Source organism: Drosophila serrata, unplaced genomic scaffold, assembly GCF_035046125.1.
Source record: "Drosophila serrata isolate PLE 108 unplaced genomic scaffold, ASM3504612v1 contig_82, whole genome shotgun sequence".
In the NCBI taxonomy this organism is placed as follows: Eukaryota; Metazoa; Arthropoda; class Insecta; order Diptera; family Drosophilidae; genus Drosophila; species Drosophila serrata.
In genome coordinates, this window is record NW_028256980.1 from 50,470 (window position 1) to 63,738 (window position 13,269).

Below are 13,269 nucleotides of genomic sequence, written 5' to 3' on the forward strand. Positions count from 1 at the left end.
CTTATTATTCCCTTATTCGGATGGAATCTGTTATTATTCCTCTTCAAAAAAAGGTAGCAAATTGAATGCCAACAATTATAAAGGAATCTCTAAGTTGTCGGCTATCTTTAAACTTCTCGAAAACATTATTACTCGTCACTTGCAGCACTTTTGTAGATCAGTTATGTCTCCATGACAATATGGCTTTATTAAACGAAGATCAACAACAACAAATCTTTTGGAGCTCTCTTCCTATATTATAAAGTTCTTCCATAATAATTTTCAGACAGATGTAATCTTTACTAACTTCAGTAAAGCATTTGACATTGTTAACCATTCTCGCCTCGTAAGGAAACTTGATTTAATTGGTTTTCCAATAGATCTTCTTATATTATTTGTTTATATTATTTATAAATGACCTCCCAAAGTCTTGACTAACTCCAAAGTGCTTATGTACGCTGATGACGTCAAGCTTGGCGTACAAGGAGGTCGCCTTCCAGTCGAATTTACAGAGAGATCTTAATAATTTTTAAACATGGGGTCGAGTATACTAATTAAACTTAAACGGCTCTAAATGCAAGCTAATTACATTCTCTCGTGTCGTTCCTAAGCTTGCTACTTATACACTGAACTGCTGGTCTTTGGAAAGAATTAATTCAGTAGATTTGGGCGTCCGCTTGGTCCCAAAACTTGACTTTATTGATCATATTTCGTCTATGGTGAATAGAGCCAGGGGTGTGCTTGGATTTATTAAACGGTGGTCGAAGGAATTCAGTGACCCCTATGTTACTTATTCCTTATATACCTCTTTAGCAAGTCCTATCTTAGAAAATGGATGCTGCGCTTGGAGTCCTTGTTACGGAGTCCATAGTAAATGCATCGAGTCGGTTTAAAAGAACTTCTTACTTTTCGCTCTACGCGGCTTTAATTGGGATGCAAGCAAAATATTACCTTCATATACTAATAGCCTTCTCCTAATTAATTTACTATCCTTAGCCAATAGTAGAACTATGCTTGGCATAACCTGTATCTACAACCTAATCCATTGAGACGAGAAAAGTGCTAACTTGTTGAGCCAGCTCAATTTCCACGTACCAAGTAGGAATACTAGGTCATATGGGCAATTCTCTGGTTTTTCTTTTTAGTTTTACAAAACTTGCAACGTATAGCTTTTGGTTAACACTATAATTGGTGCTAAGTTCGATTTTGGGCCCTTCTTAGTTTTCAAGATATTCACTAAAATGTACTGTATGTATTCGCACGCGACAAAACAGAAGTTACATTTGCAAAAAACCTCTGATTTCAGTGAAGCATGATGAAAAATTGTAATGCAATAAATTTTTATTAATTTGATTTGATTTTAATTAAATTTTGATTTTAAAATAATGAGTAGTTATTTTTTAATTCAATTTTAGTCCCGGTCGTACGCGACAATTTGAAAAACGATAATTCAAACTAAAACTGTACAAACATTGATGATCGCATATGTCTTTTTGCACTTTATATTGACTCTTTGCATTCTCTGTGTGATATTAGAAAGCAAAAGTAAAAGCAAAGTGCTTTTGTTTAAGAGATTGGCTTCAAAACATTTTTTATGACTTTTTTGATAAAATCCACATTATTTGTGTATACGCGTGTTTGCCGATCGATTTTTTTGAAATTTATTTTGGAAAATGAAAAATTCTCTTAGTCTTGATCAATCTGGCCAATTTTTTATGTAATCATGTTAAAAATACTCGTTTTTAAGTAATTTTAAGTTTTTGCCCGCGGTAGTCCTTTCTGGAGAATTGCCCATATATACCGATAGTGTTGCGCCACTGTAAAACCTCCTTTGAATTGCATGAACCTTTTAGAGTATTGTGTGAAATTGTTATGATTTGTACACATTAATATCTAGCGTAGATATCCTTCCAAAACTACAAAAGTTAATTCTAACACACTCAGTAAACATGCAGGCTAGTAATTTGGCAGCACGCCGGTAAAAAATTTTCTCGTCCACTTTTCTGTATTTTCTATCGCGCTGTCTAATACCACTAAGCAAGAAATACATAGAGAAGTCAAACAGTACCAAAAAGTACTATCACTAAAAACGGCTGAGCCTGGAACCCCAGAGCACCCGAACGATATGTCTAGAACCCCAGAGGGCCTTCGGCTTTTTCGAGTTCGAAGCATTCGTTCGAAACCGAGCACAACAAGAATTCACTTTTCAGTGGCAGATCGATCGTGGAAGCATGAGCAGGGGTGCGTTTCTTTGCGTTGTGCTCTCGTTTCTTTGTATATGTGTATATGTGTACAAGCGCTCACACGTTTGTATGCGTGTGCAAATTTCTGTTCGCAGTCTTTTTCATAGGTTTCGGACGGCCACAGCCAGTGGGCCGAAGCGGCGGCTCACTTGCTTATGACGTCACAGCAATACTTTGCGGCCAGCGCTTGCATTGGGGGACAAATTATTTAAGTTATCTAACTATAATTTCTACTTATTTTAATTTAAGTTTTTTCGTCTGATAATATATTTCCCAAAAGACATTTTTGACCGACCAGAAATTATTATTGCATTCCATATTGTGTTAAAACATTTCTATTTGTTTCAGTACATTTGCAAATTCATAAAATTATTATAATTAAAAACTAATTTAATTATAGTTGAAAAACAAGAAAGGAAGCTAACTTCGGCTCGCCGAAGTTTATATACCCTTGCAGATAGAACTTCTATGACTAGGAATCCATACAATATAAATTATATATAGTTGTGTTAAAAAACAATGAAGTAATACCTGCTTTTATTTCATGCACCTAAACATATTATATTTGCTGTTTTACATTCACAGATTTGCATTTTGTTCTACATCAAACGATCGTTTGTATGGCGCCTACATGATATAGTCGTCCGATTTTCATAAAATTTGACACAAATTTTAAGACTGATAAAAATGGCTATACCTCAAATTTGATTAAACTCTGTTGAAAACTGAAAATGTTATATTTTTTAATTGTATTAATTTCTCGACCGGAGCTAAATGATATAGTAGTCCGATTTTCATAAAATTTTACAACAAATTTTAGAATAATATTTTTTTTTTTTTTTTTTTTTCTTTATTATTTATTTACAATCTGTCTAATTAACAATAGGTAAATTTTATGAGGAGTGTTAAGCTAACAGAAATAGCAGTTCTCCAGTGAGCTCTGCTATTATATATTTTACATATTTACAGTAGTTTAATTTATCTGTCGGGGAGATCGAGAATGTGGTATCTTTTCAGTCTTCTTACTGTTAAACTATTGTCCACTAGATTTAAGGCTAAATTGTTTTCATGGTTATGGAGTCTGTCGATGTATTTTTTACTGATTTTATTTATTTCTTCTTTTATGGTTGGGATGTTGAGGTCTTTGTGGATGTTTGCATTAGTTACGTAGAAGGGAGCATTGACAATTTGTCTCAAAGTTTTGGATTGGTAACGCTGAAGAATTTCAATATTTGAGTTGCTAGCAGTTCCCCAGAGCTGTAAAGCGTAGGTCCAAACAGGCTTTAGTATGGCTTTGTAGAGGCGGATTTTGTTTTCCAGAGAGGTTTCTGATTTGCGACTTAACAACCAGGACATTTTTAGTGTTTTAAGTCTGAGCTGCTGACACTTTGCTTTGATGTGATTTTTCCATGTTAATCTGCGGTCGAGATGCATCCCGAGGTACTTCACACATGTAGTTTGTGGAATTGGTGAGCCGTTAAGTGCAACATTAGGGCAGCTGCCTGGTCTTAATGAAAAAGTGATTTGGACGGATTTTAGGGAGTTGATTTTAATTTTCCATCGAAGAAACCAGTCTTCAATTAAGCTTAGCTCACGCTGCAGGAGTTCAGACGCTTCATTTTTGGATGTGCTTGTAGCCAAAACGGCTGTATCATCAGCATATGTTGCTACAGTGCATGTGTTTGTACCTGGCATGTCAGCCGTGTATAGGGTGTACAGAATTGGCCCCAGTACGCTTCCTTGTGGGACGCCTGCGTTAATGCAGTTTAGCGTTGATGAGTCGCTTTTCTGCTGCACGTAAAAGCATCTTTTAGTCAGATATGACTTGATTAATAGATAGTATGGGGCAGGTAGCCATTTCTTTATCTTGTACAATAAACCATTGTGCCAGACTCGATCGAACGCTTGTTGTACATCAAGAAACGCAGCAGTGCAGTATTTTTTGTTTTCAAGTGCAGAGACTATATCATTAATGACCCTGTGACATTGCTCAGGTGTCCCGTGACCTCTCCTGAATCCAAATTGATATTCAGGAATGATGGAAAGCTCGTCCAAAATTGGCAACATTCTCTTCAATAGTATTTTTTCAAATACTTTCGAGAATATTGTCAACAGACTAATGGGACGGTATAAGGTCAATTCTGTTTCTGTTTTGAGTGGCTTTAGGATCATAATGATCTCTGCGCATTTCCATTGACTTGGAAAGTGATCTAGTCTGAGAATTGCATTATTAGAAGAAATTTTTTATTTAAAAATTTATAACTTTAAAACAAACAAGAAAGGAAGCTAACTTCGGCTCGCCGAAGTTTATATACCCTTGCAGATAGAACTTCTATGACTAGGAATCCATACAATATAAATTATATATAGTTGTGTTAAAAAACAATGAAGTAATACCTGCTTTCATTTCATTCACGTATACTTTTATATTTACATTTTTACATTTTTATATTTGCATTTTTGCTCCACATCTAACGATCGTTTGTATGGCACCTATATAATATAGTCGTCCGATTTTCATGAAATTTAACACAAAATTTTAGACTAATATAAAATGGCTATACCTTAAATTTGATGAAAATCAGTTGAAAAAAATGGCTATATCTCAAATTTGATCAAATTCTGTTGAAAACTGAAAATGTTATAATTTTTTTTTGTACAAATTTTCCGATCATTTCTATGGCAGCTATATGATATAGTCGTCCGATCCGGCCCGTTCCGACATATATACGAGTGAGAGTATTAAGAAGGCTAACTACAAAGTTTCATTCAGATAGTTTCAAAACTGAGAGACTAGTTTGCGTAGAAACGGACAGACGGACGGAAGGCCAGACGGACAGACGGACATGGCTAGATCGACTCGGCTATTGATCCTGATCAAGGATAAATATACTTTATATGGTCGGAGGTGCCTCCTTCACTGCGTTGCAAATGTACTGAAACAAATAAAAATGTTTTAACACAATATGGAATGCAATAATAATTTCTGGTCGGTCAACAATGCTATTTGGCATATTAAGTAGAAATAAGTAGAAATTATAGTTAGATAACTTAAATAATTTGTCCCCCATTGCAAGCGCTAGCCGCAAAGTGAGCCGCGGCGCACTGGCTGTGGCCGTCCAAAATATTTGAAAAAGACTCTGCATGCAGAAATTTGCACACGCATACAAACGTGCGAGCGCTTGTACTCATATACACATATACACAGAAACGAGAGTACAGCGCAGAGAAACGCACCCCTGCTCATCCTTCCATGGTCGATCTGCCACTGAAAAGTGAATTCTTGTTGTGCTCGGTTTCGAACGAATGCTTCGAACTCGAAAAAGCCGAAGGCACTCTGGGGTTCTAGACATATCGTTCGGGTGCTCTGGGGTTCCAGGCTCAGCCGTTTTTGTGATAGTACTTTTTGGTACTGTTTGACTTCTCTATGTATTTCTTGCTTAGTGCTAATACTTAACCCAACATGCACGTGCCTGGTTTCATATGGGCCACTTGTAACATATGCACCAACGCAAATAAATTTTCTAGAGACATGAAATTTTTTATGCACATTCTAAAAATTTTAATTTTACCTGTGCAAATATTAGTAACAGAAAATATGTCTTTTTTTGTTTTTCATTAAAAAAAACTAACAATTCGATTAGATAATATTTATTTAAAAAAAATAGATATTTTTTTGCATGAAATGCAAAAGTTTTAAGCCCTTGAAGTTCAGATGTCTAGTCTCAATTACATGATCGGCTTTGAAGCAATGTACCGCATTTTTTGATTTGTACGTCCAATATAGTTCCTATTACAACAAAAATAAAGAAAATTAGTTTTTAAACATATAATTTCTTAAAGTTTTTAGCAAAAAATTTATTGTTAAGGCTGTATTTATGATGTGGCTCTAAAAGTATGGCAAAAGTGTTTTAAATTTTACTTTTGCTTGTCAATGCTCGTAATATATTATTTATTGCCTGCATTAAGACAGTATTATATTGACTTTATTTAATAAATAAGTTTGAAAATTTGATTTTGGAATAAAAAAACCTCAGAGTTCGTATTTTGGACAAGATATACGTAAAAGTGAAATATTCAACGTTATTTTTTTTCAATTTGATCGGAGGTAGTACGTCGAGGTACCCTAAGTTTGAAATCACAATTTTTAAAAATAGCGAAAAAACTGTGTTCTTTTTAAATTTGTTTGTTAAGTATATGTGAAATATATAAAAAAAACATTTTATTTTTTTGTAATGTTCGGTTCTACTAGTTACATTAAAAGCATTTCGATATGAATAGCTACCCGCATAGAGGCAGAAATTTTTTATTTTTGCCAATAAACTGTAAAAAATGCATCGCAAAGATCAACTTTGATTAGTTGCCTTTTCGTAACCATTGAATAGAAAGTAGTTAGTTTTGAGGAAATATAGTTTAATCTATCATTTTTATTGGGATTTTTTTTTTTTTCATTTTCAAAAAAACATTTTTGACCTTTTTGTCAAAAATTCGGGCCGCCCGGTCCACAGTGTAACGTACATCTTCTATATATATAAAAATGAATTGCTGTTCGTTAGTCTCGCTAAAACTCGAGAATGGCTGAACGGATTTATCTTATCTTGGTCTTGAATTATTCGTGGAGGTCTAGGGAAGGTTTAAAAGGTGAGAAAAATTCGATTAATTGCCGGGAAAATCCTCAAAACAGTATTTTTCTATTTCCCATACAAACGTTTTCTAAATAAAACTACCTTACATCTACCGCCCTCTACAGGCAGCCAAAGCATTTCCTGTCAAACATTCAAAACATATTGAAATAAGGAATTGGAGATAAAAATTTTATTTTTTTGTTCAGGTTCAGTAAGAAACGAAGTCCTGCCACCCAAGAAGTAGAGTTTGGGTCGTCGTAAGCGTAATACAGAAGCAAAAAGACGTAAGATTACGAATATAACTGACGAAGAACGGGCCTCCATCCGAGAGACTGAGCGGCTGAGAGCAATGCAGATGCACAAAGAAGAATCAGCAGAAAGACGAGCAGATAGGCTTGAGAGAAAACGATTAAGAGTTAGACAGTCGCGTTCTGCAGCAATTTGATTCACTCTCAAAATAATGAACGCGACAGGGCAAGGGTAGCTGAAGCGCGTTTACAGCTTGCAGAAGATCAGATATAATCCAACTATTGATTACAGCTCGAATCGAATGTCGTTATTGGCCGGATGCATCAGGTCTGCATATACTGTCACGCCTCTTAGATTGAATCAGACGAAACTTCGGTCCGAGGAATATATCCATTTGCGGGATGCTGTGATGAATGCTGCAACTCTTTTGAAGGATGGCAAAACTGCTCATTCTACTTTTAAACTTCAACTATCCGTCAATCTTGAACAACAATCTACATGTTCCATCCGCAAAATTGGACCTATTGGTAAATTACTACAAGACGCCTCATTGATTATGTGGGACGAATGCACGATGAGCCATAGAGCACATATAGAGGCCGTGAACAGAACCTTACAGGATCTAAGGAACTCCTCTGCAGTCATGGGCGGGATTACTTTTGTATTTGCTGGAGATTTCCAACAGACTCTCCCCGTTATTAACAGAGGCACGCGAGCAGATATCATCGTAATACAGAAGCAAAAAGACGTAAGATTACGAATATAACTGACGAAGAACGGGCCTCCATACGAGAGACTGAGCGGCTGAGAGCAATGCAGATGCACAAGGAAGAATCAGCAGAAAGACGAGCAGATAGGCTTGAGAGAAAACGATTAAGATCGATTTGATTCACTCTCAAAATAACGTGAAAGGGCAAGGGTAGCTGAAGCGCGTTTACAGCTTGCTGAAGATCAGATATAATCCAACTATTGATTACAGCTCGAATCGAATGTCGTTATTGGCCGGATGCATCAGGTCTGCATATACTGTCACGCCTCTTAGATTGAATCAGACGAAATTTCGGTCCGAGGAATATATCCATTTGCGGGATGCTGTGATGAATGCTGCAACTCTTTTGAAGGATGGCAAAACTGCTCATTCTACTTTTAAACTTACACTATTCGTCAATCTTGAACAACAATCTACATGTTCAATACGCAAAAATGGACCTATTGGTAAATTACTACAAGAGGCATCATTGATTATGTGGGACATTGGGATTAAGGACAAATATGAGAGCTCATCTTCATGGAATCACTGATAGCGATTTCCCACAGCAACTGCTAAAACTTTGGGAAGGAATTTTCCCAACTCCAAATTTAAGAGGTCATTGTGACATTCTTCTGGATGAGTCTCTAGGCAAAATACTCCATAATTTGGAAAATTTAATAGATTCTGTATACCCTGATATCGAGAATTTGCACGAAAGAGACGTCCATTGGCTGTGTTCTCGGGCTATAGTATCACCTAAGAATGATACTGTCAATGAAATAAATAATCTGATTGTTCAAAAAGTCCCCGGCCAAACAAAAACATACAAATCGATCGACACTGTAACGAATATTGAAGATGCAGTCAATTATCCACAGGAATTTTTAAATTCGTTGAACCCTTCTGGACTGCCACCCCATGAATTGACGTTAAAAATCGGAATCCCAATCATGCTTTTAAGAAATTTAAACCCTCCGAGCATGTGTAATGGGAGGAGGCTGATTATTAAGGAGTTAAAGGACAATTTAATTGTAGCAACTATTATCACTGGCCCAGCAAGTGGTCAACTAGCTCATATACCGAGGATACCGATGATCCCAACTCATCTGTCAATCCCATTTAAACGGCTTCAATTTCCGGTAAAAACATCTTTCGCATTAACAATTAACAAGTCCCAAGGCCAAACCTTCGAATTAGTAGGGATCGATCTGCGAAATAAATGTTTTACTCATGGTCAACAGTATGTTGGTCTATCGCGAGTAGGAGCCCCTGAAAATCAATTTATTTTGCTGCCACAAAATAAAACAACATCAAATATTGATTACAGAGAAGCTCTAACAAAATAAATGTATTTTCTTTTAGGGTTATGACCTCAATAATTGAAAAAAAAAAATAAAAATAAAAATAAAGGATGAATATGTGTCATATTATTATTATTATTATGAATGTGTTAAAATTGACAAATCTAAATGTAATGTTTAATGCCCGTGCGAAGCCGGGACGGGCCGCTAGTTATTAAATAAAAAATGTTTCACCGTTTTGAATTTTCTAATCCATTTTCCTACTGCACTTAAATTCATATTTAGTTTTCGTATGTTTTGGTGAACTCATTGTGAGAAAAATTAAGCTTGTGAGATTACCACTTATTTTTTTATTCTCCGCACATATTTCGCATCATCAGATTATTTATAATAAAGATATTAAATATTTCTTGTTTTAATTAGCACAACAAATTTTTTTTTCTTCTTAATTCTAACATTTTTCTAGAAAATCAATATCGGTGCATTCCATGAATGTGGGCTTTTATTTCACAAAATTGCCGATAACACGGGAAGACATATCAAAACTATTGCCAATTTTCAATCTTCAATTTATACAGGGGTAGTCAAAAGTATTTACACAAATTCACAATTATTTTCACCGCCAAACTAATTTTTGTTATTATTCTTGTTGTTGTTGACCAGAAACAAGCAGAAAACGAAAACAAAAGATAACGATTCATAGAAAAATATTAAAAGCAAAAGAAAAACATGTCTATTTATTTTGGATATAGCTTAACAAACTCAATTCCAACCAATTAAAAGCCTTCATCGATACTTAAGCAAATTTGTTTAACTATTCATAAAGTAACTTATGAGATCTTCACTAAAAAATATTACATTTTAATAGCATTAAACTTAAAACGAAAACAAATTATGTGTAAATATTACTCTGTAGATGCATCAATTCTTCTACTTATGGTCTTTTTCAATGAATACCTTTTTGGCCCGTTTCAGCATAGACCAATCTACCCAATAAAAAAATTTCAGGAAAAACAGTCAACAACAACAAGAATAACAACTAAAAGCACCAGACACGGTGACACCGGCACCAGGCACCGGTACAGGAACACTAGGAAAAGGAAAACCCGCACAGGCGTCGGGCACACTAAGCCCCGCTAAGTCGTATATAAAACGGAGCACAGCCGTATTTCGGCACTCAGCAGCAGGCAGCGATCGGGTGAGGTAGTAACCACAGCTCGTAGTCCGCAGCAAAGTCACTTTTAGTTGGACTAGATCCTTGGATGAAGTCCGCTTTATACATCGTAGTTAGCCCCGTAGTTTCCTAGTGGCAAAAGCTTTCTCTGGATGACTTTAGGGTCCAACAACAAAAACAACTTCTCTCAGGCGACTTTATAGTCCAACAATAACTTCTCTCGGGCCGACTTTCGGGTCCAAAAACAACAACACTCTCTGGCTGACTTTAGGGTCCAACAACGAGAACTTCTCTCTGTCTGACTTTAGAGTCCAACAATAACTTCGATCAAGCCGACTTTAGGGTCCAACAACAACGATCCTTTCTGACTGACTTCAGGAGCCAACAACACCAACGCTCTCTGACTAACTGCAGAGTCCCACAACAAACCATATCTCTTCGGCCGACTTCCGAGTCCAACAACGACCCGATGTTCTCTCTCTGGATAACAAAAGCGTCATCGTGTTTTGAGTTCCGAGGCCGATAGACTCCTTTCTTACCTACACGGCACCCGTGCGGATCCCGACGAGCGACGACAAGCACCGTCCGTAAGCCGAACTCCGGAGCTATAACACTGGAGCCACTCCATGTACATAGTTATGATTGAATACAATGATTAAGATACTCTTAAAGGCACAAACTCAAGGTGCTCTTGGGAATCGGATCGGAATCTTTTACAGCAACCACGCCTGAACTAATATAAATTCCTGAAACGGATCCTGACCGTCCCTGAGCTTTCCAAACGACGACTGTCCATAAAAGTTTCGCCCGAGACAGGTAGTGGTTGCTAGGAAAATCCGACGATGAAAGGGTAATGTCGAGATGAGTATACAAGGCAGCGAAAACCGAACGAATACATGAGCGTGTTTGGTTTACACTAGTCAAGGAAGAGCAACGTTTGCCAAAAAAGTGATCATACTGAAAAGGTGAAACAGAGATTAACGCACCTAGCGGAAAAATACAAGAGAAACAAGAGAGACCCGAAATTGTGATATCCGAGCCAGAAGAACAAGACATGGATAACAAAACGGAAACCAATAAGGGAAAAGTAAAGACAGTCGTGGACCGACTGCGAAACTGGGGGATCCGATACCAAGGAACAACGAACCCATTGGAGTTCCTGGAGAAGATGGAAAAATGGGACACCGGATACGGGATCTGGTACAGACAATACCACTCATCTTAGAAGGATTAGCCTGCGACTGGTGGAACACAGCCCCCACTCGAATCAACTCATGGGCACAACCTTCGGCAGAGCTCCTCGAATACTTCCTACCTCCGATATATGAGCAGCAGCTGGAGACCCAAATATCCCAGCTAAGACAACGAGAGACCGAACCAGATCGGGAGCACTCAATGGGGCTGAGGAAGTTGATGCGATTCACGAAACTGTCCGAAGAAGAGAAACTGGACCGGGTGTACAAAAACTGTAGAAGCAAAATCCCCGTATCAAAACTCTAACGGAATTTCAAAAGAGAACCATGCACGTACCAGCCAACCAATTCAACAACAACTTAGACCCGAGATTTGCATGCGGCGCGGAGGGACCAGACAGAATAAAACCAATGTTGTGATGGGTTTCAGATAATAGCAAGGATAGGAATCGGAACCGGTACGGCAAAAAGAATCATAGATACAGGGGCTATCGGTAATTGAATTCAGCGGAAGTTCATTTGAGATAACATTGAAGATCCTATCGGAGGTGGCGGGTGGAATTTTACTAGGCAGGGACTTCTTGGCGGGAGCACGCATTAAGGTGTGGAGAAATGGAGCTGGAGATAAGAGCAACGGAGAGCGAGGAGAACGGGGACGAAGAAGGACGAGGAGACATAGGGCCAACAGAGCAGGAGGAAGCATTGGAAATAAACAGGCAAGTATTCGATAGAATGCATGGGGTCAACAATGGCACAACACACAAGATATACCTGAAGGGTAACAAACCAGTAAAACAACGGCATTACCTGCGGAACCCAAAGCAACAGGCAATAATTAACGACCAGATAGATGAACTGTTAACACTCGGACTGATAGAACGATTACGCAGTCCATACAGCGCACCGGTGGTACTAGTAAGGAAAAAACATGGAATAGAGAATGTGCATCGACTATCGACTGTTAAACAAGAAAACGGATTAGAATGCATGTCCGGTACCGAGAATGAACTTCATATTAGACCAACTACGGGAAGCAAAATTTATAAGCACAATTGACCTCAAGTCAGGATATTGGCAATGGAAAGGGAAAGCAGGTAATACACAGCGTTCACAGTACCCGGACGAGGATTGTTCCAATGGACAGAGATGCCTTTCGAAATAACAACAGCACCGGTAAAGTTCCAGAGGGCGTTAGATACAATTACAGGACCCGAAATTTGGATGACATAATAGTTACAGGTTGAAGTAAGAAGGAACACATGAAAAAGCTGCAGGAGATGTTTCGGAGACTACAACACACAAACCTCAGAATCAATCCAGACAAATTTCGTTTTTCCCAGAAGGAGCTAAAATACCTCGGACACGTCATAAGTGACCAGGGTAAGCGGACGGACCGAGACAATGTATCGGCAATCCAGGACCTACCAATACCAAAAAACACAAAAAAGGTAAATAGTTTTTTGGGGATGGCATCGTGGTGCAGAAGATTTATACCCAACTTCACAGAGCTGGCAGGAGCATTGCAGAAATTGATCAGAAAAGGATAGAAATTCGAAATGGACAGAAGACATCAGAACTCCTTCTTTCAAATATAAGAAGTCTAACACAAGCACAAGTACTGGCATGTCCGGACTTTACAAAACGATTTAAACTGCAAACAGACGCCAGCGATCTGGCAAAAGGAGCGCTACTAACGCAGAATGCCGCTGACTAGGAACATGTTTGCCAGTAGGAAAGTTAGTAGAGTGGAGCGG

The 13,269-nt window shown here is 37.7% G+C and overlaps 1 long non-coding RNA gene across 1 annotated transcript; it reads left to right on the forward strand.

Moving 5' to 3' along the window:
* The first annotated feature begins 6,741 nt into the window (after nucleotides 1-6,741).
* On the forward strand, nucleotides 6,742-8,655 carry LOC147644844 (uncharacterized). The gene is made up of 2 exons (XR_015273238.1): nucleotides 6,742-7,327; nucleotides 7,388-8,655. It is a non-coding gene; the product is annotated as an uncharacterized LOC147644844 (long non-coding RNA).
* The last annotated feature ends 4,614 nt before the right edge of the window (nucleotides 8,656-13,269 follow it).